This window comes from Eretmochelys imbricata, chromosome 12 (genome assembly GCF_965152235.1).
Source record: "Eretmochelys imbricata isolate rEreImb1 chromosome 12, rEreImb1.hap1, whole genome shotgun sequence".
Classification (NCBI taxonomy): domain Eukaryota; kingdom Metazoa; phylum Chordata; order Testudines; family Cheloniidae; genus Eretmochelys; species Eretmochelys imbricata.
This window is the reverse complement of record NC_135583.1, coordinates 25,444,041-25,457,691: the sequence shown is the minus strand read 5'-3', so window position 1 is coordinate 25,457,691 and position 13,651 is coordinate 25,444,041.

Sequence of the window (13,651 nt, the reverse complement as noted above, 5' to 3'; positions counted from 1 at the left end):
TGTCTCTGTGAATACCATACTCTAAGCTATGGAAAAGTTCTAAGTGACTAGCTCTGAAGTTAGCCCCTCCCTCCAAACTCTCTAAACATGCTGAGGCCTCACTCCTCATTGTCTTCCCCAGAATAAACCAAAATTGGAGGTCAGAGAGCTGGTTTTGAGACATTTAAAAAGAAAAAGTCAGAAAGCTTTCAGCCAAGGAAATGATTTTTCAGACTGCTTTTCTCATGTTCCCATTCCAGTTTCTCCTTTTCCAGTTCCCACTAAACTTCTGAAAGACAGCCTCATCTGGCATAAACCCAGTGGGAGACTGCAAGTGGCAGAGTTAGCAAGTGCTCAGAATCAGGTTTGGTATGGAAAGCCATTTATTACCTTAGCTATGGAGTCACTACCAGGGCCAAATAAACCTGGTGCTCCACGCATATGGGAGTCGGTCACAGGAAACGACAAGCACCAGCACCGTTTTTGGCACATTAGCAGATAACCTCTGATGCAGCTTCCTTACTGCTTCGCTATAGGACATACTTGTCAGGTCATCTTGGTTCCCACTGGTATCTGCTAAGAATAGGTAGCAAGGCTGGATTTAGGAGTTTTGCTATGCTAAGCAAATGGACAAGCCCTCTCTCCCTACCAGCCTACAGTCACCTGCACAATTTCTTCATTACAGTGGCTCTGGCTTCAGAATATTGTAAAAAGCACATTGGCCCCTCTTGCATCTTAGCCGGCACAGGTTTCTAGGAAAGGCAGAGCTTGCTAGCTCTTTCTTGACCCTCAGCTCTCTTGACAGCCAGCCAGATTGCACAGGATCAGCATGAGGGGGAGGTGGAATTCCAGGGGCGTCTCACTATTGCAAGATGCAAACTCATCAACTGGAACAAGAAGAAAGGCAACAGAAGGAAGGAGAAGGGAGAGCAGAGAGGGGTACAAATGACAGAATAAATTCCCTTGAAAAAATGTGTTTCTCCAGACTCCCACCTGCTTTGCCAGGGCATTTTCCCCTCTTAGAGAAGCCCTTCTATTTTATTCAACCCTCTTTCCATGCTGCGTGAAGGTGAAACACAGGGTTAACCCAAAGCTCCAATGCTCCCACAGCAGATGCCTCACATTTTGTTCCCTGGCTATTGGCAGAGGTGCCCATGTTTTCACTGATGGGAAGTCAAAAGCCACATGGCTGATGAAAAACAAGCCAAACAAGGGGCTCTGCCTATCCCAAGTCAGTCACTGCTTCATCAAACAGCACTGTACCTCATTAGGCTCTTTGTAGTCAAAAGTGACACCGAAAAATATCTCAGTTTCTTTACTAATGTGTAGTAACCACAGCAACAAGATTATCACCATGTCAGTCAGCAGCCACCAATGGCCCTCAGCCTCATAGCTTCAAATGGCATTGGTAACAATTTCAGATCAAGATAAATCTGGAATGCAGCCCTGGCTCCAGTTCCACGGTAGCTGAAGCTGTTTGATGAACTGTGCTAAAAAATTGCTGTTTTGGGGTGGGGGGCAGGTTGCCCCGTCACTCTCATCTTGTGCGGCTCCACTGAGTACACATCTATGTGGGGTCTACAGAGACTGCAGTGTAGCTGCACAGGGCAGAAGCTGAAGGCACTTTATGACCAGCAGCACTTTGTCCTATAGAAGCAGGACAAGCCCCAAACCTCAGATCCAGACAACACAGAATTTTGGAGGAGGGTTGACAGGGTCTCTCTCTCTTTCGGTGCTCGTCTGCACAAGAAGTTACTGCACGGAAAGCCAAGGGGGGAATCTACATCATGCCAGCTTGCCACACAGTAACATCCTGTGTGGATACCACTACAGCACAGTGAAAGTTCCAGTGGGCGGCTTGGCATGCTACGACAAAGCGTTGTGTGCCAAACTGCACTCCAGGACTTTCAGTGCACTGTAGCAGCATCCACACAGACATTACTGAGCTGCAAGTGGGTGTGCTGTGGATTCACATATTGGCTTGCTGGGCAGTAACTTGCCATGTAGCTAAGCCCTCATGTACTTACATGACTCTCATCACAGTAGTATCTGAGCATCTTAACCTTTAATGTATTTACTCTGATAACATGCTGGTGAGATAGGGAAGTACCATTAGCCTTCTTACACAGACGGGATGCTGAGGCACAGAGAGATTAAGTGATTTGCCCAAGGTCACACAGGATGTTTATGGCAGAGAGGGAACCCAATCTCCCAAGTCCCAGGCTAGCACCCTAACCACTGCAACCATCCTTCCTCTAAGGCAGTGGTTCTCAATCTTTTAATCATTATGAGCTGCATATGCAGCCCACATTGTGTTACCTGGGCGACAGGTTGAGAACACCCCCCCCCCCCATGTGCAGTGCCTCGAGCCCAAAGATCTGTCCACAGAGTGGGGCCAGGAGCAGAACGCCAGTGGCAGGGCTGGGCGGCAGGGACATGAACCCCATGGCCCTTTAGCACCCATGGGCTGTGGGTTGAGAACTACTGCTCTACTGTCTTCCTAACCCCAACCCTTACCCAGATCCTAATTTAATAGCTGCTCCCTCTCTCTACAATGGACAAAACCAAAACGACAGAATCAGACCCCCCGCCCAAACTTCATAACTTGATCTGAATTTTGTGACTTGGGCTGATCTCTGGATGAAAGTGGTGTCTGTAGGTTTGTTTTATTTTGTTAGCATCTAAAGACATGTTTCTCTTCAGTAAAAATAAACCCAGTAAAAAGAAAAGGAGTACTTGTGGCACCTTAGAGACTAACCAATTTATTTGAGCATGAGCTTTCGAAACCCAGTGTCACTCACCCTCTGTACCCAAAAGGCCCCTATTCTTCAGAACATTCATGTTAGGAGCAAGAAGCTCATTGTGCTTAGAAAGTGCAGGTCGATTGTCTCCCCTGGCCCAGGCCATACTTTGCATGCCCATTAGAGACCCACCCGCACACAGCTTGCGCCTCAGAAACACACTAGTCTGTGATCAGCATTCAGCGGTGAAAAAGCCAAAACAGCTCATCAGGCCTATCCTAACCATCAAGCAGAAGTGGTTATGTCAGACCAGGCTGGGACAGGCACTCAAACAAGCTAGATGGGTTTCATAGGCCTGGGCACATTTGAACAGTTGTAGATAACATATGAGCCAGAGCTTCAGGGACCAGATCCAGATCCCTGTCCCAACTTTCCCAAGATTAAGTGGGGTTTTGATCCAGTTTTGGTCCAGGAGCCATCCCTAGTGAAAAGCCATAGAATAAGCAATGTATTTATTAATGTAAACGGTGACAGGTAAGAAGTTCTCCAGAGGAAATAGAAGCTGGCAGAGAAATTGATCTTTCGAACCTTGTAGTCATTAGAGACATTTGTAACCCCTGTTCCAGTAATACTGTAGCACTGCAAGCACCAGAATAGACATGTCTCAGCCTTTGAACCACCTAACTGAGATGTCTCAAAATGTAATTGTGAGCAGGGAATCATCAAGTGGGTGTGTTTCTTGTGTGGTCCCTCATCAATCAGTTTTTGTCCCCATGCTATTTAACATTTTTATCACTGACATGGAAAAAAAAAAACACACAAAATCATGACTGATAAAGTTTGCAGATGACTCAACAATGAAGAAGACAAGTAATCGATACAGGACTATCTGGATCACTCAGTAAGCAGACAAGTGTGCAAACAATGTGTGTTCGAACATGGACAAATGTAGTCATATTTAGAAACAAAGAATGTTGGCCATACTTACAGGATGGGGGACCTGGAAAGCAATGACTCTGGAAAAAGACTTTGGAATCAGGGTGATCAGCCAGCTCAATACGAGCTCCAAGTGACATGCTGTGCTCAGAAGGGCCAGTGCAATCCTTGGGTATATAAACAGGGAAATATCAAGTAAGAGCAGAGTGATTACATTACCTCTGTATCTGACACTAGTGTGACCACAACTGGAACAGGGTGTCCACAATTCATGAAGAATGTTGACAGAGAAGAGCCACGAGAATGATTAAAGGATTGGAAAAACTTGCCTTATAGTGAAAGACTCAAGACGCTAAATCTATTTAGTTTAGCAAAGACAAGGTTATAGTCACTCTTAAAACACCTACATGGGGAACAGAAATTTGATAATAGAAGGCTCTTCAATCAAGCCAACAAAGATATAACAAAAACCAACGGCTGGAAACCGAAGCTAGACAAATTTAGACTACAAATAAAGTGCACATTTTTAAGTGAGTGGAATGATCTCTTGGAACAGTTAATCCAGGGTATTGGTGGAGTCGTCATAATTAGAAATTTTAAAATCAAAATTGGATGTTTTTCTGAAATATATGCTCTAGTTCAAACAGGAATTAGCTCAGGGAAGTCCTATAAGAGGTTTGTGTTATATAGGAAATCAGACTAGATGATAATGATAGTAGCTTCTGGCTTTATAATTTATGAAAACCTACTCAGAGCACAATTTTCATAACATGGTGGTAAACACCTGAGCCTCTACAAACACTTAGCATCAGGGTAGCCAAAGCACTGATGGAAGAAGGACTCATTTTTTCCGAGAGTAGCCACACGGTTAACTGAGACAGCAGCAATAACGGAGGAATGCCCCTGCTGTAATCCTGGGGTACAATCTCACCAGTTCAGTCTCAGAAGTGGACAGAAGGGGCAAGGAAATAAATGATGAAAGAGGTAAGAGCTATTCATCATAAAATAACCATCGGATACTGGCCAGCAATGCAACATGACCAGTGAAAGGGAAGTTACATTTCCACTTCCATCTGTCTAGAAAGGTGCCCAGAATAATGGCAAGAACGTTCAGACCTGCTGCAGATTTGTAAATAAACCAGCTGACATAATGACTCTCAGTCCTGTAAAAGGAATCAAGATAAAACACCTTCCTGGGGCCAGAAGTTACCCTTTTAGTCATTCAGTCCCAGCTCTTAAAGCATGCTGGATATTTCTATAATTGCTTCCTTCTAGCACCAGCTAATCCTTTCTTGAACATCTTTCCTGTTGGTGCCTGGTCTACCTGTGCTGGTTCTCCATCTTACTTTTAAGAAATTTTTCCTTATGCCTCAGCTAATCCCCTCCCATCTCCTGTATTTATCTTTAGTCCTTGGTTTATTGTTATCACACAGTGAGAATAGGCAGCTTCTTTAACAGATATTATTTCCCTGGAAGTTTATATTCAGTGCTGTCATTGCCCTCAAAACCACCCCACCTTGACTACTTTTTTCTGAGCTCTCTCATTTCCTCTTATTACAGCAATAGACAGATGTGGTCTAGTGCCCCGGGAATGTGACTCGGTACCAGGAATTCATGAGTTCTAATCTTGGCTGATGCTAACTCCTATGTCATTTGACCTCTGCCTCAGGTTTCCTCACCTTGTCAGATCAGGCTAATGCAGAGCTACCTACCTCATTGCAGCGAGCAGGACCAGCTAATGCTACTAAAACTCCTGAAGAGGATATGTGCTGCATAATGAGGCTATTAACTAAGAACTTGATTCTAATAAAAATGAGTTCCCTTAGCAGAGCTGTAAGAAATACAAAGAAGTCTTGTTTTGACTAGTTAATTGAGCAAACATTCCACCCTACCCCGAAATATGCTAGCTATTATACTTTTTCAGAATTTTTTTTTTTTTTTAAAGTGTACGTATCACCTTTTAGCACATTCATATCTCCGCCAGTCTGAGGAGCAAATGTCTGCTGCTGAACTCTGGGGCTCACATGCATCTCCCCAATTTCTGCCCATTTGGATTTTTCTAAAGACCTGCATTTACAGCACCTTTCATACAACATGGCAGGGATGAGTTTTGAATTTTCTGCCATTTTGGTTCTATTCCCTCCCTTCAAACTTTTGTAATGTCTCTGGTTGTTTTCTGCAACATCACTATTGCAACCTCGGAGCTGGGGCCTCCCCCTCTTTCATCTCCCGCCTCTCCAGAAATGCTGCCTCAGGGCTGTTCTTCGCCCCCGCCCCCCATAGCCCTGACAGTGCTGAACGGGCCTCCTAACTTCTTCCAAATAAAGTCCAAGTGCCTACTCATCACCTTCAAAACTCTCCGTAATTCCCTTCCCTGCCTTCATCGCCTCCTACTTCCCCTTCTGTCCTCTTTACTAGGCCCAAGCTTCATTCAGTTCCTCCCTTGATTTCTTTTGCCCACTGCCACCATTATACTTTCTTTCATGCCACCCTATGGGATCAGCATCCCAATTAACATATTCCAAATGTCCTCCCTCTCTTCCAACATACAACTGAAACCATTCGTGCTCCAAACATTATAGCCCACCCTATGTGCCTAGCTGGTATCACTCTATATTGTCTGCATTGTATTCTTACACCTTTAGAGCCTGATCCAAAACTCATTAAGTCAACAGAAAGACACCCATTGAGTTGAATGAGCTTTGGATGAAGACCTTAGACCATAAGCTAGTCAGGGCAGGAAATCTGTGGTTTCTTTAGCACATGCCAAATATTACATGTAGCACCGTAACTGTGCATGGTGCTTGCAGTAAATGTTTACTGCTTTTTGAAATCAAATCAGCCAGCTTCAGGATAACCTCCTGATACTGTAATTGTACAAATAGATTAATCATCAGAAATACTAATCGCTTTGTAGTTGTGTGAACCTCTCCCTCACCTTTACTAAAACATAGGCAAAATCCAACAAATACCTATTCAGATCTTTTGAACATGCATTGTGAGTGGAGTTGAGACAAGACAAGGAAGCAATGGGGAAACAAATACTATCCTAACATAATAAATCAATACATGAATTATGAAAAAATAGGAACCCCTAAATGCTCTGCTCCTCATTAAAGACAGAGGTACAGTCATATTTCCCTTTATAAAGGACATTAAGCACTAGCACTGTATCCTTTTAACATGGCACACAGAAACGGACGCACGAGGGATACAAGACTCTCAGCCCTGGTGAAGTGTTTTCCTTTGAAGTCAGAGATAACCAGCATTCTTTAAGAACAGGAAGTCATGCTAAGGCATATGTAAACAGGAAGGCATGTGGGAATAAATGTTTCCTGTATTTCAGGGTGTACTTCAGATTCTAGTTATGCAAAGATTGCACTCCAGCTTGGACATTCATTCTTTTGTAAAATGTGAAGCTAAATTAACATTTACATGTCATTTTTTTAAAAGCATGACTTTTAGTCTCTATTCTTTTCAAATGCCATTTGAGAAAAGTTTCTATTTTATTGAGAACAGACCAAAAAACAAAACAAAAAAAAAAATCAACGTGATATGTGCTGGCATAGATTAATGCCAGGATCTTCCAAGCAGAAGCTCACAGCTAGAGTCCTAAATAAGCGGTCTGATTTTCAAGTGTACTGAGCATCCAGCACCTCCCAAAGAAGCCACTTTTGAAAAATCAGACCACTTATTTAGAATTCTAAACATGGACTTGGGAGCCTAACTTTGGACTCCTATTTTTAAGAGTCTTGGCCTCACTATGCCAGTTAAATAGTCCATGCCCAAAGAACAATACACTTCCAGTATAAATTACTTATCTTAGATTCAGGGGAAGAAAATCAAAAAGGGAAGTCTCCACATTAGAACAGCGTATGCACATCTCTCTTATAAGGTGGCAGTTATATCTGCCTCAGAAGGCTGGCAGCTGTCTCTGCAGAAGGTGGACGCTTTCAGAATCTAGACGAGCGCGTCCTCAGATGCTCATGCAACACCACTTCAGGACAGCTCCTGACTGCCCAGCCTGCACCTGGGAACTCAGGACTTGGGTCTTTTCCTTTTGTGTTTGCATCCCCAAAACCCTTCTGTGGCCTTCCCAAAAGAATCACTTCCCTTCTTTCAATGTCAAGTAGAGGGAAAGCTGCATCCAGGCTATAACAGAGAATCTTTGGGATTCCTACCTTACTCTAAGGCAGTGGTGGGCAACCTGCGGCCCACGGGGCCGCACCCGGCCCATCAGGGTAATCCACTAGTGGGCCGCCAAACAATTTGTTTACATTTGCATTGCCACCTGCAGCTCCCAGTGGCTGTGGTTCGCCATTCTCAGCCAATGGGAACTGTGGAAAGCGGCATGGGCTGCAGAAATGTGCTGGCCACCGCTTCCCACAGCTCCCATTGGCTGGGAATGGCGAACCGTGGCCACTGGGAGCTGCGGGCAGCCATGCAAATGTAAATAAACTGTCTGGCAGCCCAACAGTGGATTACCCTGATGGGCCACGTGCAGCCTGTGGGTCGCTTGTTGCCCACCACTGCTCTAAGGGCAGGAAATTATAGCCTCTAGCCAGGCTGTAAACAAGTTCCTTCTTGTCCCCAAAACAAAAAACAAAAAAAAAAAAAAAAAAGGAAAGTTTGTAAGCAAGCTGCTAGTTAAAACACAGCCCCTTTGGGGTTCCTCCCTTTCCCCAAAGTGAGGCTTGGCGACAAGCTGCCAGAAAAGACAGCCTCTTGGGACTTTTGTAAGGCTAGACTGAAACAGAAAAAATCCTGCAGTATCTGAGCAGCACTTGCTCAATGAGAAACACAACTGTCACCAATCCAGTGCTTCCCCTCTTCCACCAACCCCTCGCAAACAATTTCCCTCCCAGTGTAAATCCTCCTATAGATCAGGATAGTGACCACAGCTCCTCCTTATCACTTCTGCGGTGTACTAGGGCCATTGGATGTGCAAAAATGTGGATCTAGGGCCTCTTCCATCAGCCTGCCCTAGCATGGCTGCCTTTACTAGCTTACATGGGTCCAGTGAAGTAACCTTTTCTTAAGCACATAAGAGGTGCAGAAGAACAGCAGCTAAGCCAGTGAAATCCCTTTCTCCTCATGCACTGCCTACCTGGAGCTGAACTGGTGCAGAGTGCTTTGAACCAGACCTTCGCAGTAGGATGGATTTTACTGTCAGTGGATCCCATGGATAATCATGCCAATATTCAGAGAAATAACACATTTCTGTGGTTGGCATAAATACTGCACACATTTCTAACCTCAAGGAGATAAATGTTATTCATTATGCTTTGCTTTTCACTATGCCTGGCACATCCAACGGTTTGTCTCTCTCTTGGTGGCATTTACTTTTTAGAGCTCATTAAAGATACCAGATTCAAAGGGTTGCAGTGGACCTAGTAGGAAGATTCCCAATTTCAATTTGTTACAATAAAAATATTAAATGCAAATCCAGAATTTTTACAAAAAGTTTGTTCATAATGAAAAATTATTGACTTTTTCATAACAATTTTTCCAAGAAAATAGGAAACGTTTCAATTTTTCAACCAGCTCTACCATGGAGATTGAAATGCTCTCTTTATTCACAGAGCATGCGTAAGTCTTTGCAGGACATTGTGTCTAAATATCAAAACCTATGCACAGGATAAGAGATTTTAAAATACTGAACAAACAAACATACATAAAACTTCTAAACTATATTTTCAATTATTTTTAAATGCCTTAATAAGAGAATAGTTTACCTTTATACTTAATTTAAATTAGGATACCATATGATGTTCATGTTTTACCTTTTTGCCAAAAAATGATGTTAGAATGCCGTAACAAATTAATGATTTACCGACAGCATTATTTTCTACAGGTATATAAACATAGCATTTCAGGGTTCAGATTAATATAATTTGCAGACTGTGGCTAATTTAAAGCCCATTAAAAGGAAAGGTCTAGGTAAGACTATTATGGTAATGAATTAATTCTTTATTCTTTCATAAAATATTTGCTTAAAAAAAAAGAAATTCAGGGGGTACAATGAAAAAATGAATGGTACTTAACACTAAAGTTGGGTTAAAATGCAGCCCCATTCATTAGTAGGCAAAACAAAGCATAACATACATATTTTCTACTAGTTAAGTGATATGTTTCCTACCAACAAATATAGACCTCAGTCCTGCTCAGATGAACCCTTATGCATGCACGAAACTATCTGGAAGTCAAATGGACTCCAGACAGATGCAAAGGCCCATTCACATGGATCCAATTGGAGGATCAGGACCATGAAGCATTATTGGTATGTATGTGTTCTTGCTGCTATGTCAGGTTTGGTAAAGTCTGATTAACTTACATACCATAACTTGGTAGTTGAATCAGGTTGTCAAAAGCAAAAAGGACATGCATTTAGCACTCTTCTAAATACATATTTAGAAACAAACATGAGTTTACCTGCATCTCTATCGCAAAGCACTCATAGTGTTAGTATGGCAGTAGTGCTTAGAGATCGCAGGATTGGGACCCAGTTGTGCTTGGAGCTGTACAAAGACGTAGCATAAGACGGTCCCTTCTCCAAAGAGTTTGCAATCGGTATTCACATTTAAAGGCAGATAAAATACCTGAGCCAGAGAGAAAGAGAGAGACCAACCGACAAGACTATGAGAGATGCAAGTGATCAGCATCTCTGGGGATGAGGTTCAAACTTGGGGGGGGGGGGGGGGAAGAGATAAACAAACAAACAAAACCACAAAGAAAAAAGTAGGACGTTATCCTCACAATACTCTAACCCCTCGTATTTTTGCTTTAAACTGTGATTTTAGCTTGCATACATTTGTATTATTTACATTACACACACACAGTTATATTATCTGACTGCCCTGTGGCTAAACTAGAGCCACACAAACTATGCTGTCTAATGCTGGGAACCCTCCCCTTTGCCTTTTACTAAATCCTCCTTATAACTGTTGTCCAGGCGACACCTACTGGAAGAATGCGCAACATCAATATCGGTTTCTCCAGTAGAATTCTTCCTTACCAGTAAAAAGAAATGGAGTACTTGTGGCACCTTAGAGACTAACCAATTTATTTGAGCATGAGCCTGAAACCTTCCTTACCAGTAGTTCTCAAAAAATATCAACCTACACCATCATAAAGTGAGTGCCTACTGGCTGTCCAGATTCCAGTTCCTTCCAGCACGAAAGTGTACCTCCCCACACACACCCCCACCCACCCACCCCTGGACGGAGTCTGTAACATTTGGAAATAAGATACTCACCTTTTTCCCTTTTCCTTTTTGTTTTAAGCCCAATTAAATACTATAAAGAATTGCAGTGCACCTAAAAAGCACAATCTATGCAATAGAAGATTAGTGTGGAGGGCAATCCTGAACTATTGTAGTAGGGGGTGGACTAGAACAGGGGCTCTCAACCTTTTTCTTTCTGAGGCCCCCCCAACATGCTATAAAAACTTCAAGGCCCACCTGTGCTACCACTATTTTCTGCATATAAAAGCCAGGGCTGGAGTTTGGGGGTAGGAAGCAGGGCAATTGCCTGGGGCCCCATGCCACATGGGCCCACGCAAAGCTAAGTTGCTCAGGCTTCTGCTTCAGCACTGGGCAGTGGGGCTCAGGCTTCAGCCTTGCACAGCAGAGCTGAGGCTTTCTGCCCTGGGCCCCAGTGAGTCTAACACTGGTCCGGCATGGCGGATCCCCTGAAACTGGCTTGCGGCCCCACAGGAGGCCCTGAACCCCTGGTTGAGAACCACTGAACTAGATGACCCAGAAGAATTTCCAGCTCTGTTATACATAATTTTTTTTTCTAGGTCTGAATTGTTAAGTTCACCTCAGAGTATTTATATATAACAGTGGCCCAAAATGAACACTGCTGGTCCAGGTTCTCAGCTGGTGCAAATCAGCAGATTTCATTCACGTCAGAAGAGTGGCACTGATATACCAATGGATCTAGCCTCTTGTGTACAAACACATGGATACCAGCCAAATTCCCTGCCCTGCTTGGGGTTATCTTCCATGTTGCTACTGTCTCATGGGGTGGCAATTTATCATTGGCTATATCCTAGACAGATGACGATGATAAGCTGTGCAGCCATATTTATGTCTCACCCAAAATCTGCAGCTAAACCTGGTTGGGAATTTTCCATTGACATAGTTTTCTGATGGAAAATGCATTTTGCAAAATAAAAAAAAAAGTCAGTTTTCCATTGGGGGGGCGGGGAGAGAGAATCAAAATCCCCCCCCCCCCCCCCAGAGAGTGTGGACAAATTGGGACAAAAAAAAAAAAATGTTGAATTCCAAATTTTGCTCAATGCTCTCTGCATCCATTGCACCTGTGGTACTCTCTCATCCAGTCTCATAAGCAAAGTAGGATTAGGATGAGTCACTATTTAGATGGGAAACCTCCAGAGAAGACAGACAGGTGGGTGCTGCAGAAAGCAGTGTTGGCATTTAGTAGGTAGCCTCTTCCTGCTGAATCACTGCCAAACCTTAGCACCAGGGTGCTACTAGGAAACACTAGTGCTGCGAGCTGCCTTTCTGAGGTCCTACCTGCTTATCATCAGGAAAGATTCAACAGCACTTTTCTTAACCTACAGCTCCAAATTCTAGCTCAGATAATTACCTTCTTCCTTCCCAGTTTCCCTTACAGTTTCAACTGGTTATAGTAGACTTCATGGCTTCCTGTCTTAAACTGTTCCATAGCATTGCAGCGCACTGTTAAACGTATGCCATATTAAATAGTCACTATTAAATAGTCACAAATTGTTAACACAGTGCTAAGGTTGCCCAGTGACAGCTCATGTTCTTCCAGAAAGCTGAGTTCAGGAAAACTCACTCTTCTGAAAACCAGGAAGTACAAAGTTAAGGTAAAGACCCACCCAACCTTAACACTGGCCCCCTTCCAGTAGGCAATAGCCGCTGGGAACTATCTGCATGCACTCCAGCTGCATTCAGTGTTTTAGGTGTAGCTCTATTGAATGGTGGAGCAGCTTGGAACAGCTGTACTTGTGATATGAGGAGATCTGGGTCTGAGTTCTCCCATGTTTGTTATCAAAGGAAAGAGGTGTATGTGTACCAGAGGCTCCAATCTGCATCATTTCAGCACAGAACTGTACAGGTTATGCCAGTAGCAGAGCACTGGAGGCTCGTTGCTGTGGGTAATGTCAATAGTGAGGTGGGCTATGAGAGCAGTCTGAGGATGTAAGGATGGGTAGAGGGAAGTATACGGTTAGACGGTATCCTGTGTGCATGAGTGAAGGGGGATGTAAAAGGGTATAAAATTTAACAGTCACTTTACAAGTGTGGTATTCTGTCACGGGAGTGGACACAGAGTTTGAGCATAGGGCAGGTAGCATCCATCCATTACAATGAAGAGGCATTTAACTTAACTCTGTATTTTCTTGTTTTCAGAAGTTTGAGTTTTGCTGAACTCAGCAGTCTGAAAAGGCACAAGTTACCACTGGGTAACCTTAACTCTGTGTTAACTAAGTTATTTGCCATTTAATTGTCTAGTTTTAAAAAAAAATAGAAAAATGTTTGTTAGTAGGAGTTCGTGCTTTTTTAAGCAGTTATAGTTCTCATCTAGGTTTACAGTTGATATGCTATTGCAGGTAGGCAATAATCAAAAGCCCTAGCTTTTAAATAGTGCTTTTCATCATTAGATCTCAAAGTTTACATCACTATCCCCATTTTACAGATTAGGGAAATTGAGGCACAGAAAGATGAAGTGGCTAGCCCAAGGCCATCCAGTGGAAGAGCTAGGAACAGTCCCAGTCTACTGGTCTTTCCACTAGGCCACACAGCTGTTATGTGATTCTTCAGTGCTCCTCACCTTTCCAGTACATTTTGTGATAGTGAATGGGATACTGGTTGTGCTTTGAAATGTTTGCAATGTGTCATTGCTAAAAGGGCTGGGGAGAGAAATTTCATTTATGATCTGTCCCCCAGAAGTTTGTCCAATAAAAGATATTACTTCACCCACTTTGTCTCTCTAATGTCATGGGAC